The sequence below is a fragment of the Schistocerca cancellata genome, chromosome 3 (assembly GCF_023864275.1).
Source record: "Schistocerca cancellata isolate TAMUIC-IGC-003103 chromosome 3, iqSchCanc2.1, whole genome shotgun sequence".
Classification (NCBI taxonomy): domain Eukaryota; kingdom Metazoa; phylum Arthropoda; class Insecta; order Orthoptera; family Acrididae; genus Schistocerca; species Schistocerca cancellata.
In genome coordinates, this window is record NC_064628.1 from 918,858,739 (window position 1) to 918,872,288 (window position 13,550).

General features: G+C 44.9%; 1 protein-coding gene across 1 annotated transcript in view; it reads left to right on the forward strand.

Annotated features, from left to right (window-relative positions):
- LOC126176652 (arylsulfatase B-like) overlaps window positions 1-13,550 on the forward strand; it is a 180,513-nt gene that overhangs the window by 52,330 nt on the left and 114,633 nt on the right. The window lies entirely within an intron of this gene.

A 13,550-nucleotide genomic window follows, 5' to 3' on the forward strand; every position in this document is an offset into this window, starting at 1 on the left:
TTCAGCCACATTCTGCTGGGACAATGAGGACGCTCCTGGGGCATTTTCGATGGGAAGTGCCTGATACCCAAAATACAGCTCTTAATTGGCTCCCTCCGTTGCTCAACTCTGCTCACATATACCGCTGGCTACGAAGACAACATTTTGTCATGAACAACGATAGGCAGACCATCGCAGAGGACTGGCGGAAAGCACAGGCGGCAGCTTTCTGTGACGAGAGTACATTTAAAGTTTGCACAACGCCACGGCAAATGTCTAAGTCGAAATTGCTAATTGCTAAAAATAATTTTTTTTTTTTATTTTGGCTGTGGTTTTCACTTCGCGACCGATCGGACCTTACTTTCCGAACAGCCCTCGTACTTCCAAGATTTACCGTAAGACTTTGGAACTTTTTTCGAAGGATAGCCGTGATTTATCAATTATTCAAAAACTGTCTTAATCGCATTTATTATTATTATACTGCCACCCCTGCCCGCATCTCGTGGTCGTGTGGTAGCGTTCTCGCTTCCCACGCCCGGGTTCCCGGGTTCGATTCCCGGCGGGGTCAGGGATTTTCTCTGCCTCGTGATGGCTGGGTGTTGTGTGCTGTCCTTAGGTTAGTTAGGTTTAAGTAGTTCTAAGTTCTAGGGGACTTATGACCAAAGCAGTTGAGTCCCATAGTGCTCAGAGCCATTTGAACCATATTTTGAACTGCCACCCCAGAAGATGACCCCAACGTTGGGTTGAAACCGGTTGGCGGTTTAATAATAATAAATGCGATTAAGACTGTTTTTGAATAATTGATTTATCATACTAATCGCTACTTCATCTACACAACCATGTTGTCCAAAAAAATACCCATGATTTGTTGTTTAACCTATCATTCAATCCTAATTCATTGGGGAAAGTGCAGTAAACTGACAAAGATAACGTATGTTAGTGCATTATCAGATCGAAAGTGTACAGACACACTTATATAACGCGGAAGTGGTCGCTAGATAACACGATAGGCCATGCCCACCATTGAAAAGGAGGTGGGAAGTGCCACCGTATCGTGAGTACAGAAATGGTAACAGCAAAACAGGTGTGTTAGGAGAGGTGCATCAGTCATCGGATGTTACCTCAGTAAAAATTCCATAGTTGATACTTCAAACCTTCTACAGCTGCCGAAGTTGATGTTGGTGATGAGCCTGTGAAGTGGAAGCGTGAAGGAACAACGATAGTTAACTTAGTATAGGTAGAGCTCAGACAGACAGGAAGGGTCGAGTGTAACGGAGGGTGCGTCATTGTAAAACTTTCTCATGATATCATCAGAACTAACCATTCATGAGTGGAAGCAGCTACCAGCAGTCCAGCTAGCACAATGACTGTTTATGGGTACTTAAGAAGAATGGGGTCGGGCAGCTTCTTATAAACCAAGCATTTTTTAAGTCAGTGCTACCCGACGCTTGTCAAACTGGGTAATTTAAAATTTGTGATTTGGAGTGATAAATCACTCTATACTCTGCAGGTATCCGGGGCTTCAGTTTGGAAAATGCCACAAGGACGATTCTTCCTATCATTTGTACAGCCAACTATGAAGTAGAGAGTAGGTGTTTTTACGGTATGGCAGCGTTTTACGTGGTTAGGGAGTGTTCCCCTTATTGTGCTTAAAAACGCTTAATTCGAAAGGATATGAACACAATTTACGTACTGTATATTGAGTACAGCACAGGAACACTAGGGAGACGGTGACTGTATAACGTAACGTAATCAGCATCCGTGAGACAATGTTTTGTGGACTACAACATTCCTGAAATGTATTGGCCTATCCAGGGGCCCGAACTGAACCAAATGGAACATCCTAGATATCAGTTAGACAATGCACTTCACTCCAGAACCCAACGTCCAACATTGCCATCTTCTCTGGTTTTGCGTTTCAATGAGCAATGGCCTGCTTTTCTCCATAGACATTCAGACATCGCATTTAAAGTATTTCCAGCATTCAAGACGTCGTAATGTGAATAGTGGACGAACCCCATATTATTGTCTACAAATAGGTGCCTTTATATTTTTGATCAGCTAGCGTATATGAGACAGTAGGCCTTAGCGTTGAAATTAAGTGAGGAAGTCTTCTCTTATCAAGAGACTTATAGCACCATATTCAAACGTTTCCATGAGTTTCTTAATTTTTAATATGCTGTGTGTGTCACGTGTGAAGCCCTGGAAATCAGCAAACATCTGGCCGGCATTCGTGCTTCAATATTACGAAGAAGATCTGAAAAGTAATGCCTCCGAATTTTTATGTAATACCTCTTAACGGTTATAAAATATAACAAACTTAACATTCTAACTTTATTCCTCTTGTCCACATATTTATTTATCAGCACATACAGTTCCCACGCCCGGGTTCCCGGGTTCGATTCCCGGCGGGGTCAGGGATTTTCTCTGCCTCGTGATGGCTGGGTGTTGTGTGCTGTCCTTAGGTTAGTTAGGTTTAAGTAGTTCTAAGTTCTAAGGGACTTATGACCACAGCAGTTGAGTCCCATAGTGCTCAGAGCCAGCACATACAGATCAAAGACGACATATTTCTCACAACGGGAGATCCGTTTGCATATACCGTTACTATAGAATGTTGACGGAGGTAAAAATCTCGCGTCTGCTTCCTCCGCTTCATCGCTACCAAAGTGAAGACCTCGAAGGTGTTCTTTAACTTTCTGACACAGGTGGAAGACGGAAGGTGGCAAGCTGGGACATGATACGCCCACTGAACCCGCTGGGAAGAACAGGTAATTAGGATTGTGGAAAGGACCAAATTTGGTTGGGGTCACTTTCACCTTCTAGTTATAATTTATTGTTATTTATTAGCACTTTTACAGCCAAAGCGGCACATAGCAGGACGTTTACCGAATGCAACTCTTTCACGGCTGAAGGCCTCCAAAGCCGGACGGTGTGGCCGTGCGGTTCTAGGCGCTTCAGTCTGGAACAGCGTGACCGCTACGGTCGCAGGTTCGAATCCTGCCTCGGGCATGGATGTGTGTGATGTCCTTAGGTTAGTTTGGTTTAAGTAGTTCTAAGTTCTAGGGGACTGATGACCACAGATGTTAAATCGCATAGTGCTCAGAGCCATTTGAACCATTTGAAGGCGTCCAAACAAGAAATCTTAAGAAATCTACAAGATAAAAATCCAGTTAAGGTTGCAATAAAATAATTTAAAAAGCATCACAGCAAAGCAGATAGAACAAACATATTCAAGGTGCAACACCAAAGGCTGAAGGCCACCATTAAGTTTCAAAATTTTAAAACATATTAGCATAATTTTTTAAAGGCAGAAGGCCGCAATGTTTAAGCTTGAAAGATAAATTAAAGAATTAATTTTGCTAAATTTTTAAGAAAAAAGAAAAAATAACCATAAGCCTTAAATTTTAAGCAGCTGACAACAGATAATTAAACACCGGTGGCACTTAGAAGCCTCCAGGGAGTTCGGTCTGCCCTCGTTCACTTAGGCGAGACAGGTGATGAGCCCAACTACACTTGATCCGTCGGAACCCAACCAGGGGGCAGCCACGGACCAACCGACACAACGACTTGCTTCCCATCAATCAGGACATGAGAACTCAAACAGAAAAGGGTTACAAATTTGATAATACACAATTGAGTGTGTATTAGCTGTCAAAATTACACACCATGTTGGACAGCGACAACAGGTGAGAAAAGGACGCTGCCTGAAATTACGTTAGAGACCAGGGCAGGTAACCGGAAGACCAACGGCCACAAGGCAGGAAATTCCACTGGTGCACTCGAATTGTAGTGAAGCAAAATAGTTAATTGCACCGCATGGCGGCTAAATTTCAGCAGTATAAACTCTCGGTATTGCTTACTGGAAAACGTTCCTAACAGCAAACCACCGAAACTGGGCACCACAACATGAATGGGCGTGGCTTGGGTAGTTGAAACCACTACCCAAGTTTGACGTCCTGGGTCGACGAACCACAAAGCTCATAGCGATCGGACAGCTCCACACACGCTCCGACACTGCGCAGGGGCTGCAAGCGGACCCAGCGGACTGCACCGCGCGGAGACAACTTCTCTCGTCGGCAACAACCGACCGACTGCCTGCTGGTCCGTCCGCGACAGCTGCTCCGTTGCGACTGCACTGCTGGTGCGCCTCCCATTCACTTCCAGACACACGACGGCGGAAATACTGGCACAGACCCAACCACGCAAAGGAAAAACGCCCACTGGCTAAACGACATCCCTGCACCTACATCTACATCTACATCTACATTTATACTCCGCAAGCCACCCAACGGTGTGTGGCGGAGGGCACTTTACGTGCCACTGTCATTACCTCCGTTTCCTGTTCCAGTCGCGTATGGTTCGCGGGAAGAACGACTGTCTGAAAGCCTCTGTGCGCGCTCTAATCTCTCTGATTTTACATTCGTTATCTCCTCGGGAGGTATAAGTAGGGGGAAGCAATATATTCGATACCTCATCCAGAAATGCACCCTCTCGAAACCTGGCGAGCAAGCTACACCGCGATGCAGAGCGCCTCTCTTGCAGAGTCTGCCACATGAGTTTGTTAAACATCTCCGTAACGCTATCACGGTTACCAAATAACCCTGTGACGAAACGCGCCACTCTTCTTTGAATCTTCTCTATCTCCTCCGTCAACGCGATCTGGTACGGATCCCACACTGATGAGCAATACTCAAGTATAGGTCGAACGATTGTTTTGTAAGCCACCTCCTTTGTTGATGGACTACATTTTCTAAGGACTCTCCCAATGAATCTCAACCTGGTACCCGCCTTACCAACAATTAATTTTATATGATCATTCCACTTCAAATTCTTCCGCACGCATACTCCCAGATATTTTACAGAAGGTAACTGCTACCAGTGTTTGTTCTGCTATCATATAATCATACAGTAAAGGATCCTTCTTTCTATGTATTCGCAAGGACCGGCCCAAGTTCCACAAGACGGTAACTGAAGGGGCCCAGAAGCGATCAGAGAACCAGCTACACGTCGCCCGATGAGACGACCGACCTCTCAGAGCCTGCATGCCGACAACATTTAAAATAACTTGTCAAAGGAAAACACACCAACTACACACACAACCTGACAAACACTTGCACGAAGAACTGAGCGATACCCAACAGTAACTAAGACAAATCGGGAGTCGATGAACACACACACACACACACACACACACACACACAGAGCCGACTCTTGAACGCGTCTCGTCCGGTAGGACGATCGACCGACGATCCACTAAGACCGTGGCCCGGCTCAAGTGATGTGTGGCGGCAATGGTCGGAGAGCCACGTCGACGCAGCGCTCAGTCCTGCTCCAACCCTAGTGCCGCATTGCAACACCCCGACTGGCAGGTCCAGACTGCCCTCCAGAGACGTTCCAACTCACTGGCAGCCCGAACTCCCGTCGGATACTGGCTTAGACAGACAATGACCGGGAAGTAATAGCAAAGAAAAAAAAAATTGTTCAAATGGGCATTATGGGACTTAACTTCTGAGGTCATCAGTCCCCTTGGACTTGGAACTACTTAAACCTAACTAACCTAAGGACATCACACACATACAGGGTGTTTCAAAAATGACCGGTATATTCGAAACGGCAATAAAAACTAAACGAGCAGCGATAGAAATACACCGTTTGTTGCAATATGCTTTTGACAACAGTACATTTTCAGGCAGACAAACTGTCGAAATTACAGTAGTTACAATTTTCAACAACAGATGGCGCTGCGGTCTGGGAAACTCTATAGTACGATATTTTCCACATATCCACCATGAGTAGCAATAATATGGCGTAGTCTCTGAATGAAATTACCCGAAACCTTTGACAACGTGTCTGGCGGAATGGCTTCACATGCAGATGAGATGTACTGCTTCAGCTGTTCAATTGTTTCTGGATTCTGGCGGTACACCTGGTCTTTCAAGTGTCCCCACAGAAAGAAGTCACAGGGGTTCATGTCTGGCGAATAGGGAGGCCAATCCACGCCGCCTCCTGTATGTTTCGGATAGCCCAAAGCAATCACACGATCATCGAAATATTCATTCAGGAAATTAAAGACGTCGGCCATGCGATGTGGCTGGGCACCATCTTGCATAAACCACGAGGTGTTCGCAGTGTCGTCTAAGGCAGTTTGTACCGCCACAAATTCACGAAGAATGTCCAGATAGCGTGATGCAGTAATCGTTTCCGATCTGAAAAATGGGCCAATGATTCCTTTGGAAGAAATGGCGGCCCAGACCAGTACTTTTTGAGGATGCAGGGACGATGGGACTGCAACATGGGGCATATCGCCGTCATCAATCCTGTGCACTATATCGTTAGCGAATGTCTCTCGCGCAGCAATGGTAGCGGCGCTGAGGGGTTGCCGCGTTTGAATTTTGTATGGATAGAGGTGTAAACTCTGGCGCATGAGACGATACGTGGACGTTGGTGTCATTTGGACCTCAGCTGCAACACGGCGAACGGAAACCCGAGGCCGCTGTCGGATCACCTGCTGCACTAGCTGCGCGTTGCCCTCTGTGGTTGCCGTACGCGGTCGCCCTACCTTTCCAGCACGTTCATCCGTAACGTTCCCAGTCCGTTGAAATTTTTCAAACAGATCCTTTATTGTATCGCTTTTCGGTCATTTGGTTACATTAAACCTCCGTTGAAAACGTCGTCTTGTTGCAACAACACTGTGTTCTAGGCGGTGGAATTCCAACACCAGAAAAATCCTCTGTTCTAAGGAATAAACCATGTTGTCTACAGCACACTTGCACGTTGTGAACAGCACACGCTTACAGCAGAAAGACGACGTACAGAATGGCGCACCCACAGACTGCGTTGTCTTCTATATCTTTCACATCACTTGCAGCGCCATCTGTTGTTGAAAATTGTAACTACTGTAATTTCGAAAGTTTGTCCGCCAGAAAATGTACTGTTGTCCCAAGCATATTGCAACAAACGGTGTATTTCTATCGCTGCTCGTTTAGTTTTTATTACCGTTTCAAATATACCGGTCATTTTTGAACACCCTTTACATGCTCGAGGCAGGATTCGAACCTGCGACCCTAGCGGTCGCGCAGTTCCTGTCTGAAGCGCCTAGAACTTCTCGGCCACCCCGGTCGGCGAAGTAATAGCAGTCCAGCTAAGATATTACAAGAGGGGATATATCGGTAAACTCTGATAACGCCGCTGAGAGTCAGGCAAAGCAGCAACTCAGTCACAGTCGTAATTTAAGTTAACGTAGTGAGGTGGAAGTACGTTAAAAACAGGGTGTAAAATACACGATGGCGGGAACACGAGCCACGCACGGCTCAGGACGGTACGGATGATGGTTGATGACAATCAACCCAAGTCTTCGGATTGCTGCAGACGCCGCAGCGCTCAAGGGTCTTTTGATGGTGGTGGTGGTGGTCAGTGTTCAACGTCCCGTCGACAACGAGGTCATTAGAGACGGAGCGCAAGCTCGGATTAGGGAAGGATTGGGAAGGAAATCGGCCGTGCCCTTTCAAAGGAACCATCCCGGCATTTGCCTGAAACGATTTAGGGAAACCACGGAAAACCTTAATCAGGATGGCTGGAGACGGGATTGAACTGTAGTCCTCCCGAATGCGAGTCCAGTGTGCTAACCACTGCGCCACCTCGCTCGGTAAAGTGTCTTTTGACATTGTCATGCTGAAGAAGAGTTTGCTCCATTTGCGGGCATAGTCTTCGAATTCCCGCTTTCAGTTTTCTGAGGGCCTCGTAGTGCCTTGCAGAATTTGTGGTGGCGCCTTTATGCATGAATTACAAATGCACCACGCATTGAACATCTCACAGCACTGTTAGCATGACTTTGCCTGCTGCTAGCATGGCCTTGAACTTTTTTTTTTTTTTTTTTTTTTTTGCTTTGGCGATCGTTCATGGTGGACCTCCATTCATAAACGTTTTCTTGTTTTCTGGCTCAAAACTGTGAACCCTGCTTTCATTACCTGTCACATTGTTGAGGAAATCATTACCCTCAAGGTTAAAGTGCAAAGGAAACAGTTGACAGGTGTCCACTCACCTTTGTTTCACGTCAGGAGGGAGCATTGGAGGCACCCACCACGCACACTGTTTTCTGCACACCGTCTGCGATCTGTCACACTTACCTGAGAGCTGTGGCTGTTAGCCGACCACTGCCTCTGATGAATTCACCAACCCGATGCTAATGAGTCTCGTCGGTTGCCGTGCACAGTCCCCCACTCCCGGCTGTGACACACATGTTAATATAAGCATCACCGTTAACTTGATTGCTAGCACGGACGACACCAATGCTGCGCGCTACTGATGGCGATGCTATCACCACTATACAGAGCTTTCATTCAGCCGATTTCAATTCGAGGCACCCCTTCTGTGGTCTGCAACTCGATTTCAGCGCGCTGTTTCTCACTAACCGACACAATTAGGTTACACGTTGCCATGATACACGCTACAGTTCAGAACCCTGAAGCGGCAGCGGTTTGCAACTTGCATCGGCGAAGCGGTAACGTCGACCTAATAATGTGCATCGCATGTAATACCTCAGCCGATATTGAGAACAGAATAAAATATTCTGAGGCATTACTTTCCCGTATGCCCTCGTAAATGTCCAAACTCAGCGCAATACTTCCTTTCTTCTAAACTTTACTTAATCCTCACCGCACTTTTCCGCCAAATGGTGAGAATAAAATCTAAGAGACACAACATAGCACTACCTTTAATAGGCCTGATATTGCATAAACAAGATCTTTTACAACGACTTTGTCTGTCGTCATCCAAATTAGAATCTCTGAAATTACAAATGTGTATCTAATTTGCAGCTTCTACTAATTCCTGTCAAATTCTATACTACGTTATTCCCTTTTCCTGTTTTTACTGATCAATGAAATCCCTACAATCACAGCAGACGTCGATTACCTTCCAACTGCAACAGAGGTAAAGAGAGTGACGCTAGATTTTTGAAGCGATATTCATCACTTTTTTTCAATAAAATAACGAAAAAGTTACAAAACTGACTTTAGATCTTTATTATTACACCTTTAAGACTTAATTGTGTACTTTTTTAAGTAATAGAAACAGAGGCTACTGCACGACTAGGAGGACGGTTGCTGGTGGCTCTGAAAGCCACAAAGGTCAGTTTAGAACAAAATTTCAAAATCTGCTTTGGAACTAATGGTACTGTGTAACGTAGTATACAGACAAATTATAAAAAAAGCTTCACAAAATGGTGGCACTCTCTGAAATGAAAGAATATTTTTCTGAAAACAGGAACATTGGTTAAAGAAACGTGCACCAACACTCGGAATTAAAATGTAGCGCAAAAATTGTGCGAACTACAGTAGACTAAATGCCGACGCACATGTTACAAAAAGATATGATGTAAATGCACTCATATTTCATGAGTTATAGCTCCCGCCAACTTCAAAAGTGTTGTTTATAAAATACAAGCGATTAAAGTTACAGCTTGTGCTTTTTATTACTGAAACGGAAGAAACCTTTAATCGTTAATTCAAGCACCGTACAACTGGCCTTTTATTTCGCCTACGTTGAAACACTCTCATCTTGACGAATCTACGTCGATTAAGAGGCGTCCACTTACGAATCGAAGTGTTTTCTGTAAGACTGGGATTACTTTTCGAACTTTTTCTCAAGTTTTGCTTCGCACAAAAAACAAGCGAATTGACAAGTTACACAGACGAGAAAGAAACACGTGCTTTACGACTATTTACCAGAAACAAATCACGTTACAAATAGAAATCTTGTTGAGAATAGTATTTTACTTGATACTAATTGCCCTCTGTGATACTATTCGAAACTAGTAGGACCCTAATTACATCAGTAACTACTATATTACATACATAATAAATCGATTGCATTAGATCGCTCTTATGCGCGAGAACCATTAGAGGTAAATAGAGGGTTTTACGTATTTTAACACTTGTGGGACACTTGATATGAACGAATCTTAAAAAGAGACTCTCTGCGGAACATTTTAAGCCCATAAAAATTGGGTAAAATAAAATTCAAACCCAGTTCTAGCCTTTAAAGCCGCAGTAGCCACCTGTCTCTCCAGTGTTACGGGCTGACCAGTTCTGGTTGCAGAGTTGCATGTGAAATTGTAGTGTCGATTCTCCAAGGCTACAGCGAACCCCGACTCTGTATGTATATCATCATCATCATCATCATTAATTGCGTCTAAGGGCCTTTAAGGCCTACAGCAGAATAAAAAACGGTGCAAACCACAATGTAAAAAGACTACAACAAACTACACGCTATAAATGTGGTGTCACCGCCAGACACCACACTTGCTAGGTGGTAGCTTAAATCGGCCGCGGTCCATTAGTACATGTCGGACCCGCGTGTCGCCACTGTCAGTATTTGCAGACCTAGCGCCACCACATGGCAGGTCTAGAACGGCGGACTAGCACTCGCCCCAGTTGTACGACGACATTGCTAGCGACTAGACGTACGAAGCCTTCCTCTCATTTGCCGAGAGACAGTTAGAATAGCCTTCAGCTAAGTTAATGGCTACGACCTAGCAAGGCGTCATTTGTAACATTGCATGTATCTTAATGAGTCTCACTTGTATCATCAAGATTGCTGTATACCAAAGGATGCATAAAAGTTAAGTGTTCTAGTAGCTACGTTCTTTTCTTTATCGCATTCACTAATTATCCCGTTCCAGAAATCACGCCAGTCGGCGTGTGTGTACGCGTGCCTTTCTATCGGCTACCCGTCACTGTGGACTGGCTGCCTTGACAGTCCACAACAATAAAAATTTGCAAAGGCACTCATTACAAAAATAAAAAAAAGCACCAGTCACTCACAATCTCAGTATGGGAGACATTTATTGCAGATGACGGTCCGTATTTGTCGGTCACCAGCCTCATATTCTACCGCTGTCGGCTCAACTTGAGTACGGCCAGTACCCGATCCTTCCATCGCGTTCTCGGTCGTCCCTTTGGGCGTCTTGCAGCAGGTTGGGAACGGAAAACACGGAGGGATCCACAACCTCGAAAAATGTGGCTAAACCACTGTAGCCTCTTCTGCTTCAATTTTTGGCCGTGTCTGTTCCCAACATCTCCAGTTCTCTGTTTCGACCAGTATCGAAGCTTACTTTTACCAAGGCCATGTTGAATTGAATTGGCGCCAATGGATCTCCTTGTCGCAATCCTTTTCGAATACCGAATGGTGATGGTAGTTGGTTACCGAAACTTACTTGGCAAGTTGATTGGGAGAAGCAAGGTGATATTCGTCTGATGAATTCAGGTGGAATGTCAAGTTCTTCTAACGTTTTTCGTAGTATAGAGTATGCTTCTCCAAAATCAATGAAGACGAGACGTAGTTGTGATCAAACTTGTAACATTATTTTGTTAGCTGCCTCAAGGTAAATATGTGATCAGGAGTCGACTGTCCAGAGATGAAGCCACATTTATAAGGGCCTGTAATTTATTCATGCAGTGGTTTCAAGCGGTTACGGAGCAGCATTCGAAATACTTTGCTCCCAATTCTCAAGCGGTGAAATCCCGCGGTAGTTGGATACTTGTGTGGCATCTCCCTTCTTGAAGATGGGACATATACTTGCGCTCTTCCATTCTTCAGTAGTTTTTTCCACTATCCAGATGGTAAATATTAACCGCTACAACATGTCCGTCAATGCTTCATCCCTTAGGCGTAGCATCTCAGCTCTGATACCTCTATCACCTCGAGCTTTGTTGTTCTTGAGGGCCTTTAGATCAACAGGGTTTTCCTCTTCTGTTGGTTCATGGATTTCCTCTCCATCAAACTTGCCCTGTATCTGAGTTGTCAACACTGTTGGGTTGTCATGGTTCAATAAACCCACGAAATGTTTTTTAAAATAGGTTTGACTGCTCTGGTGATGGTATCACTTCACCAGTCTCACTCGTTAAAACCAGTGTAGGTTGCCGGTAGACACCTCTCGCAAATCTTGAGGCCTCGAAAAAAGAGAGTGAGGACTTTGACTCTTCGACTGCTATCAACAGATTTTTTGGTGCTCCCCTTTTCTTCCTCCTTATGAGCTGTCTGTGTTTCGCCTCTCATCGGAAAAAGGAATTCTTGATCATCTGACGGTTGCTCTAGCCATTTCAGGCTTGTCGTTGATCTGGTCTCTACGGATTTCCCAAATTCTTCATCAAATCAACGTTTACAACTGGGTTCTGGAACGCAAAAAAGCTCTTCATTTCGCTCAGTAATACTGCATTTCGTAATGCCACTCATGCGCCTTCTACGTAGTTACTATCCTCCGATGTTGTGAGATATTCTGCAACTTTTCTTTTGGTAACGCTCTTTCACTGCTAGATCTTTCAATGTTTTCTTGTCAAAGCGGATCATACTTTTTTCATTATTTCGCCATTTGGTGGACAGTTTGAGACGTAGTTTGGGTACAACCAAAAAGTGGTCGAGGTGCATATCTGCCCCCGCGGAAGGTACGTACACGTTCGACACTTCCATGATGACCTCCGTCAGCTCGAACATGTTCGATCTGGTTCTTCGTACTTCCATCTTGGGACATCCAGGTAACTTTATGTACTTCTTTATGTGGCAAGTTCGTGCCTGTGATAGTGATAACGCATTGTCATCCATAAAAATTCAGTCGCTGTCTGGGGAAAAAGTATCCATGAATGGCTGTAAATGGTCTCCAGATAGCCAAACAAAACCGTTTCAAGTCAATGATCGGTAGAGCGGGACCAGACGATCAAGTCCATTCCATGTGAACACAGTTCATACCATTGTGGAGCCGCCACCAGGTATCACAGTGCGTAGTTGACAACTTGGATCCATGACTTCGTCGGGCTTCCGCTACACTCGAACCATGTCGTCAGCTCTTGCCAACTGAAACCGGGCCTCGTCTGACCAGGCCACAGCTTTCCAGTAATCCAGGGTCCAATAGATATGGTCTAGATAGAAGAGGCACTGCAAGCGATGTATTGTTGTGAGCAAAGCAACTTGCGTCAGTCGTCTGCGACCATAGCCTATTAGAGCCAAATTTCGCCGCAGTACTCTGCCGGATTTCTGCGGTTATTTCACGAAGTGTTGATTGTCTTTTAACACTGACAACTCTACGTAAACGCCGTTGCTCTCAGTCGCCACCCAAAGGCCGTCGGCCGCTGCGTTCTGTCTGGTAAGAGTTAATGCCTCAGATTTGGTATTCTCGGCACGCTGTTGACACTGTGGATCTCGGAATACTGAAATCCAGTGAATGTTCCTTAACCAGATCCTAAGTTTCCTTCCACATTCTTCCGTACACAGGGTGAGTCACCTAACGTTACCGCTGGATATATTTCGTAAACCACATCAAATACTGACGAATCGATTCCACAGACCAAACGTGAGGAGAGGGGTTAGTGTAATTGGTTAATACAAACCATAAAAAAATGCACGGAAGTATGTTTTTTAAGAAAAACCTACGTTTTTTTAAATGGAACCCCGTTAGTTTTGTTAGCACATCTGAACATATAAACAAATACGTAATCAGTGCCGTTTGTTGCATTGTAAAATGGTAATTACTTCCGGAGATATTTTAACCTGAAGTTGACGCTTGAGTACCACTCCTC